The 22,663-nt window shown below is 37.3% G+C and overlaps 2 pseudogenes; both read left to right on the plus strand.

The window, feature by feature from the left end:
* The first annotated feature begins 3,313 nt into the window (after positions 1–3,313).
* LOC138833392 (serine/threonine-protein phosphatase 2A catalytic subunit alpha isoform pseudogene) lies at positions 3,314–4,308 on the plus strand (annotated as a pseudogene).
* A 450-nt stretch (positions 4,309–4,758) lies between these two features.
* LOC138833391 (short coiled-coil protein pseudogene) lies at positions 4,759–5,004 on the plus strand (annotated as a pseudogene).
* Positions 5,005–22,663: the final 17,659 nt, after the last annotated feature.

The following is a 22,663-nucleotide window of genomic DNA, read 5'->3' on the forward strand; positions in this document are numbered from 1 at the left end:
ACCAAGCTTGAGCTTGCAATAAACGACTCTTTGCTGTTTGCATTGGTTGTAGTCTCTGGTGGTCTGTGAGGGGGAATCCAAATACAGGGTACTTGATTTTCAGCCAGGGTTAGCTTTGAACTGAAATCTTTGCCACAAAAGCCCTTTATTTTTTCCAATTAAAGCAACAAGGAGATCAAATAGAATAAGCAGAGCTTACCTGGTCTTCATCAAGAATTGCCAAAAAATATTCTGAAATGACAAAACTCATTAGATGTGATGAGAATTTTAGCACAGATATGCCCAGTATTTTAGGTCCATGTACTCAGTAGAATACACAACACAAAACAAAAAAGGCAAAACTCATCCTAAAATTTTGACAACAATGTTTAGACATCTTTGCTAACAAAGCACATCACATGGTTGGGCCTTAGTTACCAGGTCCTGTGAAAAGAACAACTTGTTAGCAAGGCACCTTAGAATAGCTGGATGGACTAGTATGCTTGGTGGAAGGTTAAGGGTCAGATGGGGTCAAACTCTTAACCCACCATATGGCCAAGATGGTCAATTCAAGATGGTGAATTTCTGAAAAATGCAAAGAAACCCTGAACAAATAGATCAAGCCAACATTGGCTAGCCTTTGAGAGGGAACCTAGAGGGGGGTCCCCGGGACCCAACCTGCTTCACAGTCTTCAAGACACAAGCCAAAAAGTTGTAGAAAAAAATGATAGAAAGTTGGATATGAATGGCAGATAGAGAGCAAAGAGAGCCTGAAATTAAACAGACTTCTGACCATTTACCTTGCAGTAGCAAAAACTGTGTACATCTGAGAATGGCTTAAAATTAGGCTCTCTGTCTCTCCCGGGAGCGCAGGAAGCATTTCAAAGGGATTTCATGGCTCAGGCGTGATTCGCAGCACCCCATTAAATAAGTAGGAGAGTCCGGTGAGAGAAGGGAGCTGACCAGGCAGAAGCGGTGTCCCAACTTCCCCCAGAGCCCTCTAGAGAGAAATGAACAAGCCCCCAAAGGTAAGCGTCCTCAGCTTCAGAGGTGATCGGCCTTTCAGCTAGAAGCCATAGGAGCTGTCTGGCGTGGCGCCACATCTGGACAGAGACTGAGCAACAAAGAGCCATAGAGAGTAGTTTCACTCACCAGAGTAGAGAGGTGGTGTGGACGTGGTTGTGAAGGCCAGCAATGGTATCTATGCACTGTGTTCACAGCAGACAGACTGGTTCCCAAAAGGCCATCAGAACTGTGGGTATTCCTCAGAGCAAAAAGGGAAAAACAAACAAACAAACAAAAACAAAAAAGAGGAAAAAAATAGAGTAATCCCAGCTATCCTGACTTTAAGCCCTCTATCCGAGTCATGGCACCATTTATGTCAGCTTTTTAAAAAGAGGTAGCCGAATAAGAACTGCACCACACACCTGGTATTCAGGTAAGGGGTAGGTTTATTCATCATTCTGGCTAGGACCAGGCTATGTAGGCCCTCCATATCGCTGGGAAAGGCCTGGGAATGAGAGCTGGGAAAGAAGAGAATGAAAGAGCTGAGAAAGAGCTAGAAAAGAGCAGAGAGAAGGCTAGATCTTTATACACCACTGAAGTCTTTGATCCATTTTGGAGTTGATTCTGGTGCATGAAGTCAAAGCAGACACCCTGAAAACATTACAAGAATAAGAGAAATCTAGGGCTCCTTGGCACAGGCCAAAATTTTCTTAATAAAGACCCAAAAACACAACAAATCAAAGGTTGGACAAATGGTATTGCATGAAACTGCAGAGTTTCTGCACGGCAAAGGACATATCTAGAAAGATCAAAAGAAAGCCCATGGATTGGGAGAAGATCTTCACTAGCCATACAATGGACTAGGGCCTCCTATCTAAAAACTACTTAGAGCTCAAACAATTAAATCCTCCAACAATAAATCCTCAAACAACATCCTGATTAACAAGTAGGCTAGAGACTTAGAGTTCTCTGAAGAAATAAGAGTGGCCAATAGACACATGAAGAACTGTTCAACTTCTCTAGCCATAAAAGAAATGCAAATCAAAAGAGCATTGAGATTCTACCTCCCCCTAGTTAGAATGGCTAGAATCAAGAAATCTGATAACAGATGATGGAGGGGATGTGGCCAAAAGGGAACCCTACTACATTGTTGGTGGGATTATAAACTTGTTCAACTACTTTGGAAAGCAATTTAGAGGTTCCTCAAAAGACTCTACATTGAGAAATCCCACTTTTGGGCATTTACCAAAATGATCACAAACAAGACCATACTAAAGCTACCAACCCAACTATGTTTATCGCAGCATTATTCACCATAGCTAAGATATGGAACCAACCCAGATGCCCCTCAGTAGATGAATGGATCAAGCAAATGTGGTATATGTACACAGTGGAATTCTATGCCTCCATCATAAAGAATGACATTGTTTCATTTGTTTGGAAATGGAAAGACTTGGAAAAAAATTAAGTGAAGTAAGCCAGATTTAAAGAAACATATGTCCCATGGTTTCCCTTATCCGCAATAACTAATATGTCTACGACAAGTAGAGTAGGTCAAAAGCTACGTACACGTGAACATATAACCTGATGCTAAGCAAAATGAATCCCAAGATAGGGACACAAGTGGTTTTATCTTTCTCGATGTAGTTTTTAATGTATTTATAAAAGAAACAGAAAAATCACATAGTACATTGTATATTCTTCCTGTATATTCTTTCCCTGTTTTCACTGCATTTGATTCTGCTACCCTGGATCTTGTATATATATTTTTCTAATTTAGGGAGGGGAAGGGAAATAACAAAATGCTGAAATAAGGATACAGTTTGACCAACAACATGCTGAAATAAGGATACAATTTGACCCACTGTAACAATGAGATGTACAAGACACTATATTGAAAAGGAATGTTACAACTGTGGAGAGGGGGGAGGGAGGATTTGGGGAGGAGAGAAAGGATAGTTGTAGAGGGGGGAGGGAGGATTTGGGGAGGAGAGAAAGGATAGTAGGGGAAACAATGGAGGGGGTAACAATGCTTGATAGAACATGTACTCATTTACATAATTGCAAAACCTCTGTACATTATCTTTACAATAAAAAATATAAACGTTTTTGTAGAGATGGAGACCAAGCTTGTCCTTAGGAAGCCCAAAGAAAAATGTGGACTCTATACAGGTGTGTGTTGGGGAAGAGGTGGGAGAGATTGTCTACTGCAGTGCTGACCAAAGCTTTTTACAATGTACCTGAAAGTACAAGGGTTTTCTACTGATCTTGGTGTTCAGGCGGTGGTGGGGGAGCAGCGCAGAGCAGCCGCCAGTTCCAGCATGGCATCATGGACATGAAGTGGCTCACCAAGGTGCTGGACCCGTGGATAGAATAGCTGAATAAATGCAAGCAGCTGAGTCCCACATCAAGAGTCCCTGTGAGAAGGCTAAGGAAATCCTGAAAAAAGAATCCCATGTACAAGAGCTTCCATGTCTAGTCACACTGTGGAGATGTGCACGAGCAATTTCAAGATCTCATGGAACTGTTTAGAATTGGTGGGAAATCACCAGAAACAAATTACTTGTTTATGGGAGATTATATTGACAAAGGATATTATTCACTTGAAACAGTCATACTGCTTCTAGCTCTTAAATTTCATTACCATGAACACATCACCATTCTTCGAGGGAATCGTGAGAGCACACAAGTTTATGGTTTCTATGATGAGTGTTTAAGGAAATATGGAAATGAAATGTTAGTCAAAAAGGTCTGTAAACTTTTCCAATCTTCCTCTCACTGCATTGGTGGATGGGCAGATCTTCTAACTGCATGGTGGTTTCTCAGCATCCATAGATACCCTGGATCACATCTGAGCCTTGATCACCTACAGGAATTTCCCCATGAGGGTCTGTGACTTGCTGAAGTCTGATCCAGATGATGGTACTGTTTGGGGTATATCTCCTCCAGCTGGTTTCACCTTTGAGCAAGATATTTCTGAGACATTTAATCATACCAGTGAAAGGGCTGACATTGGTGTCTAAAGCTCATCAGTTGGTGATGGAGGGATGTAACTGGTGCCATGACCAGAATGTAGTAATGATTTTCAGTGCTCTATTGTTATCTTTATGGTAACCAGCTGCAATCATGGACATTAATGGCATTCTCAAATATTCTTTCTTGCAGTTTGATCCAGCACCTCATAGAGGTGAGCCACATTTACTACTTTCATGGTATCTGAAGCCTCAGACTGCACATCTATGTTTAGTGATGTATTCTCAGCTACAGAACCAGATCTCGGAGCTGAATCTCCTCATTTTTCTGAATATCCTCATTTTTCTCTAGCAAGGATTTTTTGGAGAAACTTCACATATGATTTTCCTTGTTCTTTAAGTTGATCTATTAGATTAGTAAATGCTCAACATTAACAGATCTTGCATTTTTGCCCACAATGTCTTGGATTTGGTAATATAGTCAGGAACTTGAACAAGCCTACACCAAACTTGTTCTTTTCTGATGAAAAGAATTCTATTTGCCTTCTTCTGTTGGCCACCTCAATCCATGTTGTTATGTCGATCGTCAACACATTCACTGCTCCAGTTGGGTAAATCCTGATTGTTCATACTTTTGTCAAAAGGACCTCCTCCTGTGGCCATGTTGGCTTTCACAAATAACTTTCTTGGTCAGTTGGTGCTGAAGTCCTGGCCCAGGGCATGATCTCCGGATCCTGCCTCTCCCTCTGACGACCATTCATCATGATTTTTCTGTGTGAGGTACAGTTCAGTGCCCAGGAGGATGATGAACCCTGACATGGATGCAGTTGATGTGGAAAATCAGATAGAACTAGAGGGAAAAACACGACTTATTAATCAAGTGTTGGAACTTCAACACACACTTGAAGATCTCTCAGCAAGAGTAGATGCAGTTAAGGAAGAAAAACTGAAGCTGAAATCAGAAAACCAAGTTCTTGGACAATATATAGAAAACGCCATGTCTGCTTCTAGTGTTTTCCAAACTGACACAAAAAGCAAAAGAAAGTAAGGGATTGAGTTCATTTACGGATTTGCTGCTTCTCTTTCTCCCTCTCTCTCTTTCCTTCACTCCATTCCTTCACCCTCCCTTCCTCTCTCCCCCCTTTAAAATGTGGGTAGATTCTAAAAGTTACAGTACCTTTGTTTATGAAAACAATGTCAAATATAGGCAAAATTAACTACTTAACAGGAGACTTCCATTAGTCTGTGTATTATGTTAGTCTAAGAAAATGTGCAGATATCTTGTAGAGACTTTATGATTAGAATTGCATATATTTTAACTTGAAGATGAATGTCTTATTGAATTTGCGTTGATATGTAGGCTTAGGAATGTCATTTACTACATGCTTACTTAGTGAGATATACAAGAAAATAACCATGTTGTGAAATGTGACCAAAATCATGTACTGAATGCACAGCTTTATGTATGTATCTGACCACCATTGTGTGCCTCTCCTCCATCTGCCTCATCCTCCCTATTTCTCTTCTCCTAAGTCAAGATAGTTTCACATTTGCAAAAGTACTTTGAGTAGTAATCACCTAACAGTAACCTGATGTGTAAGTCCTGATGTTAACCAAAACCTTTCCTAAAGTTTGTCAGTTGTGTTAGTAATAAGATAGGACTGATGGTTTCTGTTTAATTATTTGAAAACAGATTTGGGCTATAAAGAGGATTTTAATTTGAAACTAATTTATCAAATTGAGATTCGTTTAAAAACAAAAAAGCAACTTAATTTTGCACCAAATAAGCAACTTGGTATCTGAAAAGATAAACATTTTGGTTATGTATCTATTAGAAGTAGAAAATCTTGGAGGAATAAATAGAAATAGGTAAAAAAAATTGATAAAAGTAGCAACTTACTCCAAATGTTTTCACTCCAGATTTGTATTGTCTCTGTCACAGAACAGACTTATGGGGAATATATATATATATATATATATATATATATATATATATATATGAAAGTGGGTTAAGTTTGAATGATCTTATATATGCCACATACTATGCTATACCAGCTCTAGAATTTGGTTGCAAGGTTTATTTGTTGTACCGAGTCAATTAACTGTTACCAAATTCTTTGATGATTGTACTAGTATTAGAATCATGAATAAGTGATTTTTATATGTATAATTGGTAAGCTCAGTATTTTTATCTCATTCTTTCTATAAATTCAACTAATTGGTTTGTAGAATTTTAGTCATTATTTTAATTTTAAAAATGTAGTTCATAGATTTCATTTGGTAAAGAATCAATATCAGAGGTAATATCAAGATATTATACTAGGAAAAGAGATCCACTAATATAGCTTATGGTTATTAGATTTGAACTACTTTAATCATGGGATAATTTTATGTGTTAGTATAAGATTTGATGAATGACTTTAACTATATAAAGATGTAATAGTCATACTGCAAACATTTTGCATCCCTTTGGTGACCTAATTTTACAAATATTTAAAATTGTGTTGCATTTCTTTTTGCTGTTTAAGAAAAAGATGTTTCAGAGAAAAGAAAAACACCAAGCTTTCTCTTACATAGGCTACATGCTATTCTATACCAGCTCTAGGGTTTGGTTGCAAGGTTTATTTGTTGTACCCTGTTGTAACCAACTTTCTTTTCAGAAGCTAGTTTTTGCAGCTCAGAAAGAGTGAATTTCCTGTCCACGCTTCACATCTGTTGTCTGCTGTAAAGGAGACCCAAGCAGTGGTGGGCAGGCCCCCCGAATCCAACACCAGCGGCAGATCTTCCTCAGAGAGCTTGGCAGGGAGGCCCACAACTTCCTTGCTCACAACATGGAGCCTAAAATTCATCTTTCTTACGTTGGCTTCTCTGTGTCAACCATTGCAGCCAGTGCCATCTTAGGACCTCATCGTGGTGGGGTCTTAAGCATTTTATTATATAATAATACAAATTCTCACAACTTACATTAAATTATTTACTCAGGCTTCTATGGTAATATCATATTTTCTTTTTTGTCTCTTTAAGAGAGAAACAAAGAACACTTCAGTACAAATGTTAATTTCAAACTTTCCCTGGGCACTATGGTGAAAAGAGACAATTAAGAGGTTACTCTCTATCTTAAAAAGAGGTTAATGTAAATGCCTAAATCAGAATTAAATACTTGCTAGGTGGAGCTACAAATGTGTCATTGTAGTTTACGTGAAAAAGTTTATCCTAATACTCTGTATTTTATTGTTACTCCCTAACTTTACCCTAATACTCCCTGACTTTATCGTAATACTCTGAAAGTCAGGGAACAACAATAACATACAAAGTTTCACTTAAATGAGAAAATGACTTAAAAGTTGAGAAAGTTCAAGGATCAGAAAGACAGGTGTAGCAAAAGATCTGCTGAACAGAAGTGGTAGATAGAAATAAACTAAAATAAAACTAAGTCTTTCTGATCCTTGAACTCATTTTTTATTATCTCCAGTTGTACATGAGTTACCATTTAACAAAGCAATTTATGAATACAACTCACTTGATCAGTGGTACTCAACATTCTCACTCACCCCCCCTGACCTTTTCTTAGTTGTTTGGAATATACATGGAATTCTTGATTTCTCCCCCTCTTCATTTGTCTCTCCCCCTCTTCATTTGTCTACTGCTCTCTCCTTGGCCCCAACTACCTCTTGCAAGTACTGTTTCTTGTTGCTTATTTTGTTGGGCTATCGCTTTGCCTTCTAAGGAATTTTGAGTACTTTGAGCATTTGCTTAAATCTGCCACTTGGATATCATCCAGTGTTTACTTACAGGTTTCATTGTTTAAATATACCAACTTTTCTTGATTCATTTGTCCATTTAAGAGCACCTGTGCTGATTCCATTCCATACTGGATATCCACTTGCTATTCCTTAGGTTACACAGGCTTTTTGTTCACTCATAGAATCCAGCCAAATATCACATGACTCCAATCCTAAGTGTCTGTTACTTTCACTGATCTGTTTGTTCTTCAATTTCTATCTGCAAAATGGGGTAATTGGACACACCATCTTTCTAATGTTGCTAAAATTAGCAATTATGTCAATATACAAAAAATAATTGAAACAGTGCCTGACACATAATGTTCAATGTTATGTGAATCCATACCATAATTTGCTGATGTTTAAAATGAAGATAACAAGAAGATGACAATTCTGACCTCGTAAGATTAAGTGAGATATTGAAGTATCTAACTTATAATAAATATAAGATCCCTTACTGCTTTCATTATAAAGTACTTTTACAAAACTAGGTGCTGGTGGCTCAGGCCTGTAGTCCTAACTACTCAGGAGGCTGAGATCTGAGGATCGTTGTTCAAAGCCAGGGCAGAAAAGTCCATGACACTCTTTTTTTTTAAACTAGGGCTGAGAACTGAACCCAGGGCCTTGGGCGCCCCAGTCGGGCGCCCTTCCACTGGGCTAAACCCCCAGCCCCTCCATGAGACTCTTATCTCCAATAAACCACTCAGAAAACCAGAAGTGGCACTGTGGCTCAAGTGGTAGAGCGCTAGCCTTGACCTGAAGAGCTGAGGGACAGCACTGAAGCCCAGAGTTCAAGCCCCATGACCACACCAAAAAAGTACTTTTACAGTTTGAAATAACATGCACGCATGTGCATGCGTATACACATACACACACACTTAAGGAGTACCATGGTAAACTCTCAGAAGACAGTTTTAGAAATCTGTGAAGTTGCCAGTAAAAGCATTGGCTTAAGTTTTACTGGGGCAATGTATTTATGCCTAAGGTCCAAAAGTTGTCAACTTCCAAAAACTGACATAGAAATTTACATGATATATTTGATGAACCTTTTGAAGAGGCTTATTTATGTCATTTTAGAATAAAGCAATTCTATCAATGTCGATAAAGCTTTGCAGCACTCATTTCTTCCACCCACTTGAACAACTTTAAAGTCTGTAAGCTTGTCAAGAAGCTGTTTTTCATTTCACTTCGAAACTGTCCATGATAAAAAACGAGAAAGCCTACATTAAAGAGCATTTATAATAATAGTAATAAAACACCCATACGCTTGGAGATAAACCAACTTTAAAAATGAGTTTTGGCTCTCAACTTATTCTTTCACATTAACATATTTTGAACAAAAGCATGCAAATGTTTGTGTGAGTAGTTGTTTCATAAATAGAGTTTTCATAAATAGAGTTTTTTTGAGGTTTTATATTTCACAGCAAAAAGATATTAAGTAGAAGATACAGAGATTTCCTATATACCCTGACACACTATCACTATCCTCTGAGTAGTACATTGTTACAAATGACACCTCACTATCACCTGAAGTGTCCCCCACAGTTTGTATCAGGGTTCACTTTTGGTATAAATTTATACACATTCATGGAATGAACATCAGCATGAATCTATCATGATAGAATCAATTGATCTCTTTATCCTGCTTTCTTATTGCTTCACTCTGTCTCTTTGCCCCTGGTAACTACTGACCTTTCTACTGTCTCCATGGTTTTGCCTTTGTACATACATTTAATAAATAGTGCATACATCTCTACTATTCTGATTAGTTTCTTTTAACAAGTGATTGCTTAAATTTCCTCCATGTCCATTGCTAGATACTCATTTATATTTTAGCACAGATTACTACATTGGATGTGCCACAGCTTATTCATTCAGTTAGTTACTGAAAGACATCTTCTTTCCAAGTTTAGACAAGTATGGATAAAGCTGTTGTGAAAGCCCACATTGTAATTTCATTTTAGACATGAGTTTCTAGCTCTTCTGTGTAAATAGTAAGGAACATGATTTCTGACAAAACATTTTCACCATATGACCTTGCCATTATGTTCCTTACTTCCAGTGTACCTGTACAATTGCATTCTCCACCAAAAATGAGTAAGTTTCTGTTCATGTCTTCAGCATTTGGTGGAGTGAATGCTCTGGATTTGGGCCCTTCTAATAGGCTTATAATAATACCTTTTGGTTTAAAGCATCATTCCCGTGCAGCATTTTTCAGACATATTTGTCATCCTTGCATATTTTTGTAATATACAGAGTGGAATTTTTTCACAAGTTTTTGCTTGGGTTGATTATTAATAGTATATTTATCAGGCTATTCAGACTTTTTTCTTGTCCCTTAGTAAGATTTTATCTTTTTCATTACTGAGTTTTTTACCCCATAATTGTCCTCTGTTTGGAGTGAGTTACATGGAAATCAGCTGCACCAATACCTCAATCTGTAGTAACACCAAATAAACTTTAAATTTTGATATGGTTTGCACCAATAAACTTTAAAAAGTCTTGGTGTAGATCAATTGAAAAGTTTAAGTTGAATTCTTTTAAATCAAAGCTAGTTTTATTTTTTAAAAAATAGCATTTAAACTAGAGATTTGAGAATCTTGGTGTCATGGCTTCACAGTTTGAAGCTAGTCTGGTTAGAGATGTCTGTCAGACTGTTACCTCCATTAGACAAAATAAAAGCTGGAAGTGGAGCTATGGCTTAAGTGGTAGAAGGCTAACCTTGACAAAAACTCGGAGACAGTGGCCAAGCCTTGAGTTAAACCCAGGACTAGCACCAAAAAAAGGTATTTAATAGGATGGGATTTGTGCATTTAAAACTATGACATTAAGTATTTCAAAGAAAAGATAAATGAATGAAAGTAGAGTCTATGTAATGGACTTAACAAAAATTGCTTAAAATGTCCATACAATAGGAAGCAATGCATAGATTCAATTCAATCTTTTAAATTTCCAGTGGCACTATTCATAGAAATAGTAAAAAAAAAAAACAATAGAATATACAAATGGCACCACAAAAGACCTTCCATAACCAAAACAATCTTGATAAAAATGAGCTGGATTATAACTCTAGCTACTTAAGAGGCTGAGATCTGAGGATGACAGTTCAAAGCCATCCTAGATAGGTAGTCCCTTTATATGATTTCTTTTAGTGAAATGAGCTCCTTTCCTATAACTTAGCATACTTCTTTCCCTCTCCACAGCTTAACATGCTCCCTTCCTAGGCAACACTAGGCCCATTTAGTAAATAATCAGCCTCCAACCCCCTTTATCTTGGGATGGCACTTCTCTGGGGCAGCTACCACCATATAAGGCAACAAGAGCCCCTAACAGTGACCTTCAGTTCCAGGCAATTGCAGGACCCCTTATCTATCTATTATTTGGACAGCAGCCATAAATCCTAGTCTGCCATGATGAAGCCCCTGGCCCACACATCCACACCACGGTCTCCTCCTACCCCCTTCTAGCTCCTCCTAAGCCTCCTAGGTAATATAGGTCACCTCAGAAAATAGCCAGTGCTTCTTCTCACTTCTCCCTTGTGGGAAGAGGTCTTGCGGTTCCTTTCCCGGCAGGCAATAAACCTTTCTTTGTTCTCTGTACCTGCATGTCTGCATGATTTTCTGACACAGAGTAATTTATTCTTACAATTTTTTATAGAACCATTTTGAAAAATGTGTTTCTGCCTAGTACTTTGGAATGTCACAAGTATTATACTGGGATGGCATAGTTAAAATCCAGTTTATGCTAGGTACCAGTGGCTCATGCCTGTAATCCTAATTACCCAGGAGGCTGAGATCTGAGGTTTTGGGTTCAAAGCCAGCCCAGGCAGAAAAGTCAATGAGACTCTTATCTCTAATAAAATACTCAAAAGGCCAGAAGTGGCACTGTAGTGCAAGTGGTAGAGTTCTAGTCTTGATCACACAAAGGCTTAGGGACAGTGCCCACACCTTGAGTTCATGCCCCAGGACTGGAAAAAAAATCCAGTTTACTATCCTCTCACAAATCCAAGGAAGTCATTCAATTTTTGGAAAGTTCTAACAATGCAAAGCACTTTATTTTACACTTCAATAACAATCCAGAGTTTTCCATAGCTAGCTATGTTTAGGATGGCACAAAACAGCTAATTCTTGCTGTATCATTATGGTAGGTTCAACCATGGTCTCTCAAGAAATAGTTACATTCTAATTCCTAGTGCCTGTGGGTGTTGATGGTAAAGAAAGATTTGATTAAGAATCTTGAAACTGGATTATTCAAATGGATCCGTCATGGCTATAATCATGACTGTCCTTAAACTAAACACAGAGAAATATAGGTTACATTATTTCCTTCATTTGTGGTAGCTACAATGTGCCTATAATTTTCTAAAAACCAGAGGTTACGCAGTGGGTGAGCAAGGGGTTACAAATGAATTAACTGAAGTGTGATAGACTCTATAATAGAGAGTGCAAATAAAATAATTCTTTTTAAAAAACTCTTTAAAGTTCTTTAAAAAGTCAAAGTCCAACAAAATAAAGACCAGGAAATGGGTACTAGTAAGAGAGGCAGGTAAGGCCAAGTGGAGGGAATGAAGAGAGAAGGGGTAGAATACAGGCAAGTATTAATTGTATATACCACAGAATTGAGAAATATAAGAGGAGTGTGTCAAAAGTGGTGATGATGTTAAAGTGACAACACAGATTAAGATGCATTGTACACAAACTGCTGGGCTAAATGGCAAATTTAATGAATAACCCAAAATTAAGATAAATGAGGGAAAGGGAGTGTTGGGAAAGATGGATGATTAAGAAGTTTTACAAAGGTGTTTCCATTCGCCATAGCATAGGTAGATTTCATTAGAGAGGGGGTAATGTGATGAAAGCAGAGTTGGGATGATTATGCTTTGGTGATGGAAGAAGACACCACAGAGAAAGAAATACTAATGGTCACTAGAAGCTGGAAAAAATAAGCTAACAATGTTCCTTCAGCCTCCAGATAGAACCTATTTTAAGTTTTCTAGTTATTTTGGAGATGGAATCTCATAGATTTTTCTGCCCAGACTGGCTTCAAACTGCCATCCTCTAAATCCTGCATAGGTAGGATTACAGATATGAGCTACTGATACCTGGTTTACTAGGGTTTTTTTTTTTCACAACAAACTGCTACTTGGCCTATTATTTGGGGTCTCCTACACCTCCTCTCATTTTCCACCATTTTTGTTTTATATCACTGTACAAGGCTATATGGCTCAATTTCAGAGCTCTTCAACTAAAAGTTACTACTTTTCTAAGAAATTCGGTAAGTTTCATTATACTGCTTTCTGTTGAAGAGCTTTAAATAATCCTTGCCCAATACTATTTTTGTTATCCAGGACAATAGATTATTATAGGCAAATGAAAAATTCAGGACAGTACTCAAAAAATAGGGCATTTCATTTCGAAATAAATTATCTCTTACTTTGTCTCAGGGTATATTACAAGGATAAAAAGAAAACGCTAGGGAGGTAGTTAAACAGCACTTAGTCGTATTTTGGAGCAGCAATACTGTATTGATTCTATTTTACTTATTCTTTGAGTATGGTCAGTTTCCTACTCTACAGCTTACCTAAGTATGGTAATTTCTTGTGTCCATTTTTTAGTACACTGTAGCTTACCAAGTTCCTCAGTAACTGAGTATACTGGCTATTTCATTTTAGGACCCTTAAATACAGTTTATTTTTATTCTGGGATTTGCCTTCTGGACTTTGCATTATATTCACAAACTGCTTTGTTGAAAGGTCAACTCCTTTGTACAAGTAAAAGATTAAAATAAAATCACAAGTTTCAGTGACTTTATAAGTTGTTAAACACCTGTCTGGCTGAAAAGTGGCACATTTGGAGAGAGCATGGAATATTCTAATTCCTGAGTGATGTCCTTTTATAATCCTTAATCTAGGAGTAAACTTTTTCTGAGGACTTTGAAACATCCTAGAAAATGATCTAACAAAGAAGGGATGATGATTGACATCTGAAGGGGGGCAGTCTTGTAAGGTTCATCCCTGAAGTGGACAGACCTGGTGATTTGCCAATATGTACCAGAGAACTGAATTACATATTTTTGAGAAAAACGCACAGATCTCCAAGAGAGTTGAGTGTGAGAATAAAGTTATCTTTCCCCTATATTTGGGCACAAAATATAATGGGGAATAGTATTTCAGAAGCTAAGAGAAGATAAAAATGTGATGCCCAATAACCAGTAAATAGTTAACTCAACCTGAACTTTTGTGTTGATTCCTAGCCCAATTTGCTTTCTTTTTAGTTGTCTTTTTTCTAAGTTTTAGTAGCAGTTTCTATCTATAGTGAAGTTTGTTGACCGTATATAAGGTAAAGTTCCCCAAGTTCCTCTTCAGGGACCTGACATGGAAACTGTCAAGAAGAAGAGACCATTTGTTCCAACGTAAGTGCTCCCCTTCCAAGGAAGATTCCCCAAATATGAAGACTGTTATTGGAATGGGGATGGGGTCGCATGGTTACTCTTTGGAGGTCATGTGAATCAAAATGTCTACTATTCTGGTTTTTCAGTTAAATTAATTTTTGCAGCAAGAAATGAGCTTGATAAATGGTTGATTATTAAGGGTAATGTTGGTTCTCAGATCCAAGGTTGGAGAGTGGATATCATTGTTAAAGACATAGACAATCTGATTCTCAGTACAGCCCTTTAGGGGAGGTGTGGATGTTTGATTCACCATTCTTCTTGATGACATCTGAAAACAGCTACCAAATGTGAAACCAGGTCAGTTTTATAACTAATAGCATTGGATAAGTTACAGGTTACAAATGACAATTTCTGAAAGGGCTATTTATTGTCTGGGTGGCATGGACTATGATGATGAATCACTCTATGATGTCAAAATTATCATGGATGATCTCTAACCAAGAAATGTAAATATTTGTTGAAACTAGGGTTGTTGATGACACTGGTGAAGTTACATTTCTCAGGGTTCACATCCATGAAGAACACTGAAGTATCAGAAAAGGTACACAGATGATGAGCTTGTTGGCTTCCCACTTTAAGCCCAGTCTCCTCCTAGTGAAGAAGTCCACTCCTTTGATACTGGTGGAAGATGAGGACGGGCTTTACACTGATAACAAGTTTCTCAGTCTCAGCTCTGATTGTGCATCCCATGGACTCACACTGGAACACGTAGACTATATAGTTGTTCAGAAAGGTCACATTAATGACTATGTTATCCACTTTGTCAGAGTTATGGCATCTCTGGTGACCAGGAAGCAAATAATAACAAAATTCATTTGCTTTGACCTTTACTGTTATGACTTGAGGACTTGGTGGAACTTTATGCAGAGGAGTAGAAAACCTATGAATTTTGAAATTCCATTAGATATTAGTTTCTTGCACACAATGTGTCTTACTTTTTACAGAAATCCCGTTAGCTTGTATTTTTTCATTTGAAAAAATAGATCAAATTTCCTCACTCTCTAGGATTGTGACCCTGAAGAAATAACTAAATCTCATTTCTAAAGTAACTCAAAACTGTTCTGAGTTCATACAAATTTCTTCTTACCAACAACTTTTCGAATATGATACTTCTGCTTTGTTGATCTTGTTAAGCACCTTTGGTTACAAAGAACTTGATGGAGACTACCTAGAAGGGTCAGCACCACTCTTGAGAGGCCAAAGCAATCTGGCAATGAAGGAGCAAGCATCACAGCTAACTAGTGAGGGAATCATTTTCCCCCATAAGTTTATTTTGGTACATCCTACAAAATGAGGGAGGGAATTGTAGTTTTAGACTACTTTATCATAACAATGATAATCTCCCCTTTATTAAAGTAAGGAAAGACTCAGGCTTGAATTTTTACTGGGAAACCTCATCTAGCTAGTTCTATTTTTTAAAAAATGCTCTGTTATTTATATGAAATTCTAAGCCCCTGAATTACAAATAAGCATCCAAAGTAAAGACCTAGTCATGCTGTATCCTCTATAAACCTCCCCAAGTTCTAAGGCTCTTTCTCTCCTTATCTTTCTTTTGTCTCTAAAAATTTCTTCAGTGTCTATAAGCTGTTCTGCTGAAATTCAGGTGACACCTGTTTCTATTGTACTCAGGCCACCATTTCTGCAGATGTCTTCATTGGGTTGTCAACCATCCAACCTGTGTAAAGGTCTAAACTCAACTGAAATATACATGTTCATAACCAAGACAACTTTATTAATGAAAAACGTAAGTTTAAATTATTAGTAATAAGTTTTGTACCTTCTATCTTAATTTTAACCTAGTTAAATTCAGATGATTTGTCATCTAATATCTGTAGGTGCAATGCTAGAGCTAAATGAGAATATAGTCAGTTGATTGAATTAAGCTTTATTAAATGCCAATCATTTACTAGTCACTATGTTTAACATTGAAAATGTAAGGCAAATATCTATAATTTATGGAAACTTTTAATTCATGATACTAGTTTTACAACATCATTCTACATTTTATAAATAAGGTTTAGAGAGTTAGGTAATTTATCCAATAGCATAAAACAAGGGTCAGTCCCTGAGTTGATATGTGCTCAAGGCTAATCCTTATGTTCTTCATGCTACCTTATTTTACCTCTCAGAACCTAAAAATCTAAAACCTTACAATTTCAGCAAATATATTCACTTAGTATTTTCAGTATTATAAATTGCTATCTTTTATAACATTGCACATGGCCATGTTTCAAAACTGAATGAAACGTAAATAGTTTGGAGTAGTCACACTTCTTTGAATCCTAGATTTTTTCAATTGCAAAAGAAGTTGGTTTCAAAGATGTTCAGATGGTTTGGAAGGTGCTCAAGGCAGGTAAATACAGATGTGCAAAAACGATGAGAAGAGAAAAACTAGGAAATGGTAGACTCTTGATGATTAGAGGAGGGTATACATTGCTTAGCAGAGGGAGAAGAGAAGAAAGGTTGACTAGACCTTTATATGAAGTTGACTCACTAAAGATCTTAAATAGGGGAACTATGTGAAGAACTGTGTACTAAGATCCACCTGACAGGAGTGTACAAGTTGAATCAAGAGGTAGAGGAATGAAAAAATGAGGAAACTGTGTCTGATGACATGTAAATAGCTTCATGGTGGTGAAGGCATGGACTTAGTGGCAGTCATGGAGCCAAAAAGAGAGGACACTTCCAACCACTCACTAACTGTCTGATATTATATATCTGCAGAGCCACCAGGCACTGGTCTCCCCTCTAGAAAAAAAAGACTACAACAGAGAGGTGGGGAGAAGGTTAGCAGAAGACATGGCCATTGTAAGAACACCAAAGAAATAATCTAATGTATCAGGGAAAGTGAGATACCAGATCAGATGATAGGAAGCAATAGTACATCAAGGAAATACCAGCAGGGCTAGAAGAAACCCATCAGAATCATATACGCCCCTATATGCCCATATAGGTATATCTTAGCAAAACAGTGATTATTCTGTTTTAATAAAGATCTTGATGAAACTAAGACTATAGAAAAAATATTTAACACCTTTGAAATACTACTTCTACAAGGCAAGATGAGGTGATGTAGATCAGGGAAAATGAGACAAAGGAAACAGCAGCATGGGATTCAGAGACATTGTATTAATAATGCTTCTGTGATTTTAATAGAATTATCTTTAAAGCCTACATCATAAGCTGCGGAATTATTTAAAAGAAAAAAAGAATAAGAGTAGATCTCTTTCTCTGACTTAGCCTGCTTGTCCAAAATAAATGTGATCTGAAAACTGAACAAGGATATTTTATAGGGACTCATCGTGGAAAAAAAAAAACACTTGGGAAAAATAACTTGTCTCGATAAAATGTGTTTAAAAGTTTTATTTATCTCATGGATGGACACTTGTCTTGGAGTATGTGGAGTATGTGGAGTATCCTGTCTTTGAAAGGCTTATCAGACATCAATGACCAAAATTTAACAAATAGGTCAGTTTAGAAGTCTCTGAGCCTAATTGATGAAAGTGTACCTTATATGTTTATCTTTGTTCTCACACTTGGTATATTTAATCACTCTTATTAAATGTGAGTCAACCCCTCAACCTCCCTTTGAGCACAGGTATGATGAATGCCTTAACATTATGAAGTATTTATGGTCAGATATGTCCATATCCATGTCTGGGTTGTGCACTCTCTTTTTATCTTCACTCTGCTTTACTAATAAACTTTCTTGGCCTATACTTTGTGTCCTCAAATTCTTTTCTGAGACAACATCAGGAACTCCATATGCTAGGGCTATGCAGATGACTCCTCCCTTTTGGAGACCTCCTCCCTGGGGCATCAGGGATCAGAAATACTGTAACAGTGGTATTATTTTCAGTGTGCTTGTACTGTGGGTTGCTTGCTGGGAGAGTGTTGTGTAATTTGAAAATGGCTGCCTAAGCAGGGGCTGGTGGTTCAGAACTGTAATCCTAGCTAATCACGAGGCTAAGACCTAAGGATTGCAGTTCAGAGCCAACCTGAAGAAGCAAACTATGAGATTCTTATCTCCAATTAAGCATCAAAAAAGGCAGAAATGGAGCTGTGACTCAAGTGTTAGAATGCTAACCTTGAGTAAAAGCTCAGGGATTGTGTCCAGGCTCTGAGTTCAAGCCCTAGATCTGACACAGAAAAAGGCTCCCTGTTTTGAGCTGTAATTTCTACATGCTAATTTACAGTCATGTATATTTTCTATTTTCCTTATTTGACTGTCCATTTATGAAACATAATTAAGATCTTGTAAGCTATAAATAAGGTAGAGCTACACTTGTGGCAGATTCTTTCATGTGACTGATTACCTTTGGCACAAACTCTACAGTTGCATGAGCTTCTTAAATGAAAGCCGCATGATGATCTTTCCATCTGTCAAAGTTGAATAATTAAAGGCATCAGCAGTGCATGGAATTAACATTTCATGTTTTTTTTCACAGGCTTGGACAGCATCCATCATCAGTTTGACAGATGGAATTTTTTTAACTTCATTTTGTTCTCATTTCTATAGCTACATAGTCCCTTTTGAGGACCCCTTGGAAGATAAAGAATCATGGCACAGGATAATTGTCTGTAGGCATGAACAGTTAGCTTGCTTCATTATTTATCACCAGAAACTCTTAACTGTGTTCCATTAAAGACCAATCTGCCCAATCTGACATAGGAGAAAACTATTAACAGGGGACATGTGGATAGTTGGCATTCTCTTGCTGGAAATAGAAAGGATGACATCTTTGCTTGGTGGAAAAATTTTCTGAGAACTTAGTTCTAGGTGTTACTACAAGAATTATAGATGGTTTGTTGCTTGCATCTACACATTCTAGCTTTAGTTATCCCTTTAATAATAATTACTAGAGTTGTTGACATATCACAGATTCAGTCCTCTCATGTTAAAGCTGATAAACTTGAGAGCTAAAGTCACAGGCTTAGTAACAGAATCATAGTATTTAGAACAACCTACGTAAATAGATACATGTAGCTAAGTAGTGGTCAGAATGATTTATTTTGTTTTCAGATATATAAGAAAGGCCATAAGAAAGATGGAGCAGGGCTGGGAAGGTGGCTCAGTGGTAGAGCGCTTGCCTTGCATGCTCGAGGCCAGGGGTTTGATTCCTCAGCACCACATAAGCAAAAAAGAAAAAAGCCAGAAGTGGCGCTGTGACTCAAGTGGTAGGGTGCTAGCCTTGAGCTGAAGAGCTGAGGGACAGCGCCCAGGCCCAGAGTTCAGGCCCCATAACCGGGCCCTCCCCCTAAAAAAAAGATAGAGCAAAAAAATCTATTATTGCAACTGGACGTAGAAGTATAGACAATATTCAAATCAGAGGGACGAGTTCTAAAAATATCAGCTATTGGGCATTTATCCATGGAATAGTTTGGTAATATGGTCATTCTTTTTTTGTTGGTGGTGGTTGTCAGGCCTGAACTCTGGTCATGCTCACTGTCCCTCAGCTCTTTAGCTCAAGGCTAGCACTCTACACTTGAGTCACAGCACCACTTCTGGCTTTGTCTGCTTTTGTGGTGATCAGGAATTGAACCCAGGGCCTCATGCATGCAAGGGAAGCACTCCACCACTGAGCCACTTTCCCCGCCCAATATGGCTATTCTTAATCTTATTGCATCATTATCTTGAAGCAAATTCCAGGAGTTGAGGCAAGGTGATGAGCATGGAAGGTTATACTAGTCCCTTTACACTTGCATATGTCTAATTTTTCCATAATAAAACTTAAACATGATGAAATGCTAGCAGTCTCACTGTGGAAAAAGTGTGTAGATTCATAGTAAAATGCCTACAGGAAATTCTCAAGAACCTGTGCCCTATGGACAATCTGTCTCAAATTCTGAGAACCTATTCATATAGTCAGAAATGGTTTAGTGAACAAAATAGTTTGTCCTTTTCCATCTTTGCCTGTGAATACACTATTTGCTAGTTGATTATGTTTGGCTGGGTTCTTGACAAAAAATCAAGAGAAAATGTTACATGTTTTGTATTGTGCATGTGTGCACATATGCATGTATATAAATATTTAGTATAAAGAATTGGCTTATGTGATTATGGAAATTGAGAAGTAAAGGATCTATAGTTGAAAAGGTAGAGACCAAGAGAAGAGAACTATATAGCTTCAATTCTAGTTCAAGTACATAGCTTCAGTTTTAATTTAAGTAGAGTTGCTCAGAATAACATTTAAACCAGGCACCATTGGTAGCTCATACCTTTAATCCTAGCTACTTAGGTGGCTGAGATTTGACGATGTCAGCTGGAAACCAACCCCAGCAAGACAGCTAGTAAGACTCTTACGTCTAATTAATTATAGAAAAAGCCATAAGTGACATTGTGGCTTGAGTGGTAGAACATTAGCCTTGAGCAAAAAGAGCTCAGGAACAGAGCCTACATCAAGAGTTTGAGCCCCAGGAGTGACAAAAAACCAAACAAGCAAGAAAAGTCAAAGCAACAACAACCACAAAACACAAAAAAACCACAAGCATAAAACAAAAACAAAAACATTTAAACCAACATGTTGCCCCCCCCCCCAATGACCCAATGACATTGATGTAGACTTTACTATTACAGTGCTTAATAAATAATATATTCAGGGGCAAAAACAAGTGAAAAATTAGGCAAATCAGTTGCCTAACAAACCAGTGTTTCCCTTAGTGAATCCATAAGAAATGCAACAGGGTGCTATAATTCCAGGAACTTAGTAGGCTCTCAAGATAAAAACCTCAGGATGCAAAATTAACTGTCCATCTCACAGACAGCTATATTGGAAAGATTTCTGTGGCAAGTAATTGGTTTATGTTACAACTGCATCTATTTTCACTTCATCCTTTTCTGGAAGAAAAGTATAAAACAAAGAAGGAAGTTGAGGGGAAATAGGGAATAATGAATGTTCTGGAATTAGAGATAGGAAATACATTACTGGATACAGCATTGGGGTTTTTAGAGCTTATTGCTATGTCCATACTAGAATTGCTATTCCTCCCCAAAGATTATTCTACTCCCACCTCTTAATTCGGAAGCTGGAAAGGATCCCCTTTAATTTTTCCAAGTAGTTTCAAATTGCTTTGTCTTTTTGCTGAGCATGTATGGTGACGTCTCTACCCCACATTTTACCTCTACCAACATCTTTGTGCACCATAGTTTACCAGTTGAAATGGCATTCAAAATAGCCTTGAATGTTCATTTTCTCTTCTCAAAGATCCAAGAGAGAAGAGGTCAGTGCTGGAATATCTTGTTCATGGAAGTAGGACAATAGATTTAATGTCAAATGTTAATAGAAACTTGTCAAGTGATCTGCTTTAAAAATGGTAGAATTCATTATATTCAGAATTTCAGTTGCTCATTATTTAAATTTCCCACTTTTTTACTGCATTATAAACACATACAAAATTTATTTTGCACAAGTGTACTCTCTAACCAACCAAATAGATTTGATTTAATGATTGTAGGGATAGGCCTAGTCCCAATTGCATTAATACATAAAATATTTATGACCCACAGAACCCTAATGTATGTGCAAATGTAAGTGTGGTGTTGGGCGACACAGATACCAGCACGAATGCCTTCTCTGAAATTAGATTAACTGCTCCAGACACCATCCTTTGATACCATTTGGTAATATGGACTACAAGATAGAAACCACAGGCAAAGAACAAAGAAGACAAGGAAGAAAGCTAAGAGAAACACACAAGGCCTGTACCTAAAAGCATGAAGGATATCATCTTTAGGCAGAAGTAGCAAGGACGAAGTGGATTTCGACATAGGGCTAGCCAGGAAAAAAGATGTGAAGAGAAGGAGAAGCTCCCTCTATCTGCTGCAGGAAGTATACAAGTGTAAGAATTGGTTGACATTTAAGAAATAAATGATATCAATTTCTACTTAGTTTTAAATGACTTTTTGCCTGGAGTAAATAGTGGTGAACCATATATGAATAGAACTGCTGAATTCAGTGATTTCGGGATAAACAGTCACTTTAATGGAAAAGTTATTATAAGCAAAACAAAAACATCAAGTACATCTGCATAAAATATCTCTTAGAATTATTCTTGTGTTGAATTGATATTTTTTATTTGCAAGTATATAATTTTTAAAAATCTAGTTTGTTAAATTCTAATGATATTCAAATAAAGTAATCAGGGATGCTATCTCTTCTGGATAGAATAATGGTTTAATCAAAATGTCTCTAATTCCTTTGATCTATTGATATGATTTCAAAAAAACACATGAATCAGTAGTTTTTCATAGTCAGTATAGATCAAACATAATACACATTATATTGAAGATACTGTTTGAACAGATTCCCAGAAAGACACATTTCTTCCAGTAACTCACTTGTCCAAATATTGTAAGTGTCTCTTTGAATGGTGCCATTAGAGAAAGTATTAAGTTAATGTTCTTTTTTAATGAGAAAACAACTTTCATATATTAATCAAGCTATAAAATGTATTTTATCTGACTTCTTCTTGTCC

Source organism: Dipodomys merriami, unplaced genomic scaffold (assembly GCF_024711535.1).
Source record: "Dipodomys merriami isolate MVZ:Mamm:240054 unplaced genomic scaffold, mDipMer1.0.p SCAF_2044, whole genome shotgun sequence".
In the NCBI taxonomy this organism is placed as follows: Eukaryota; Metazoa; Chordata; class Mammalia; order Rodentia; family Heteromyidae; genus Dipodomys; species Dipodomys merriami.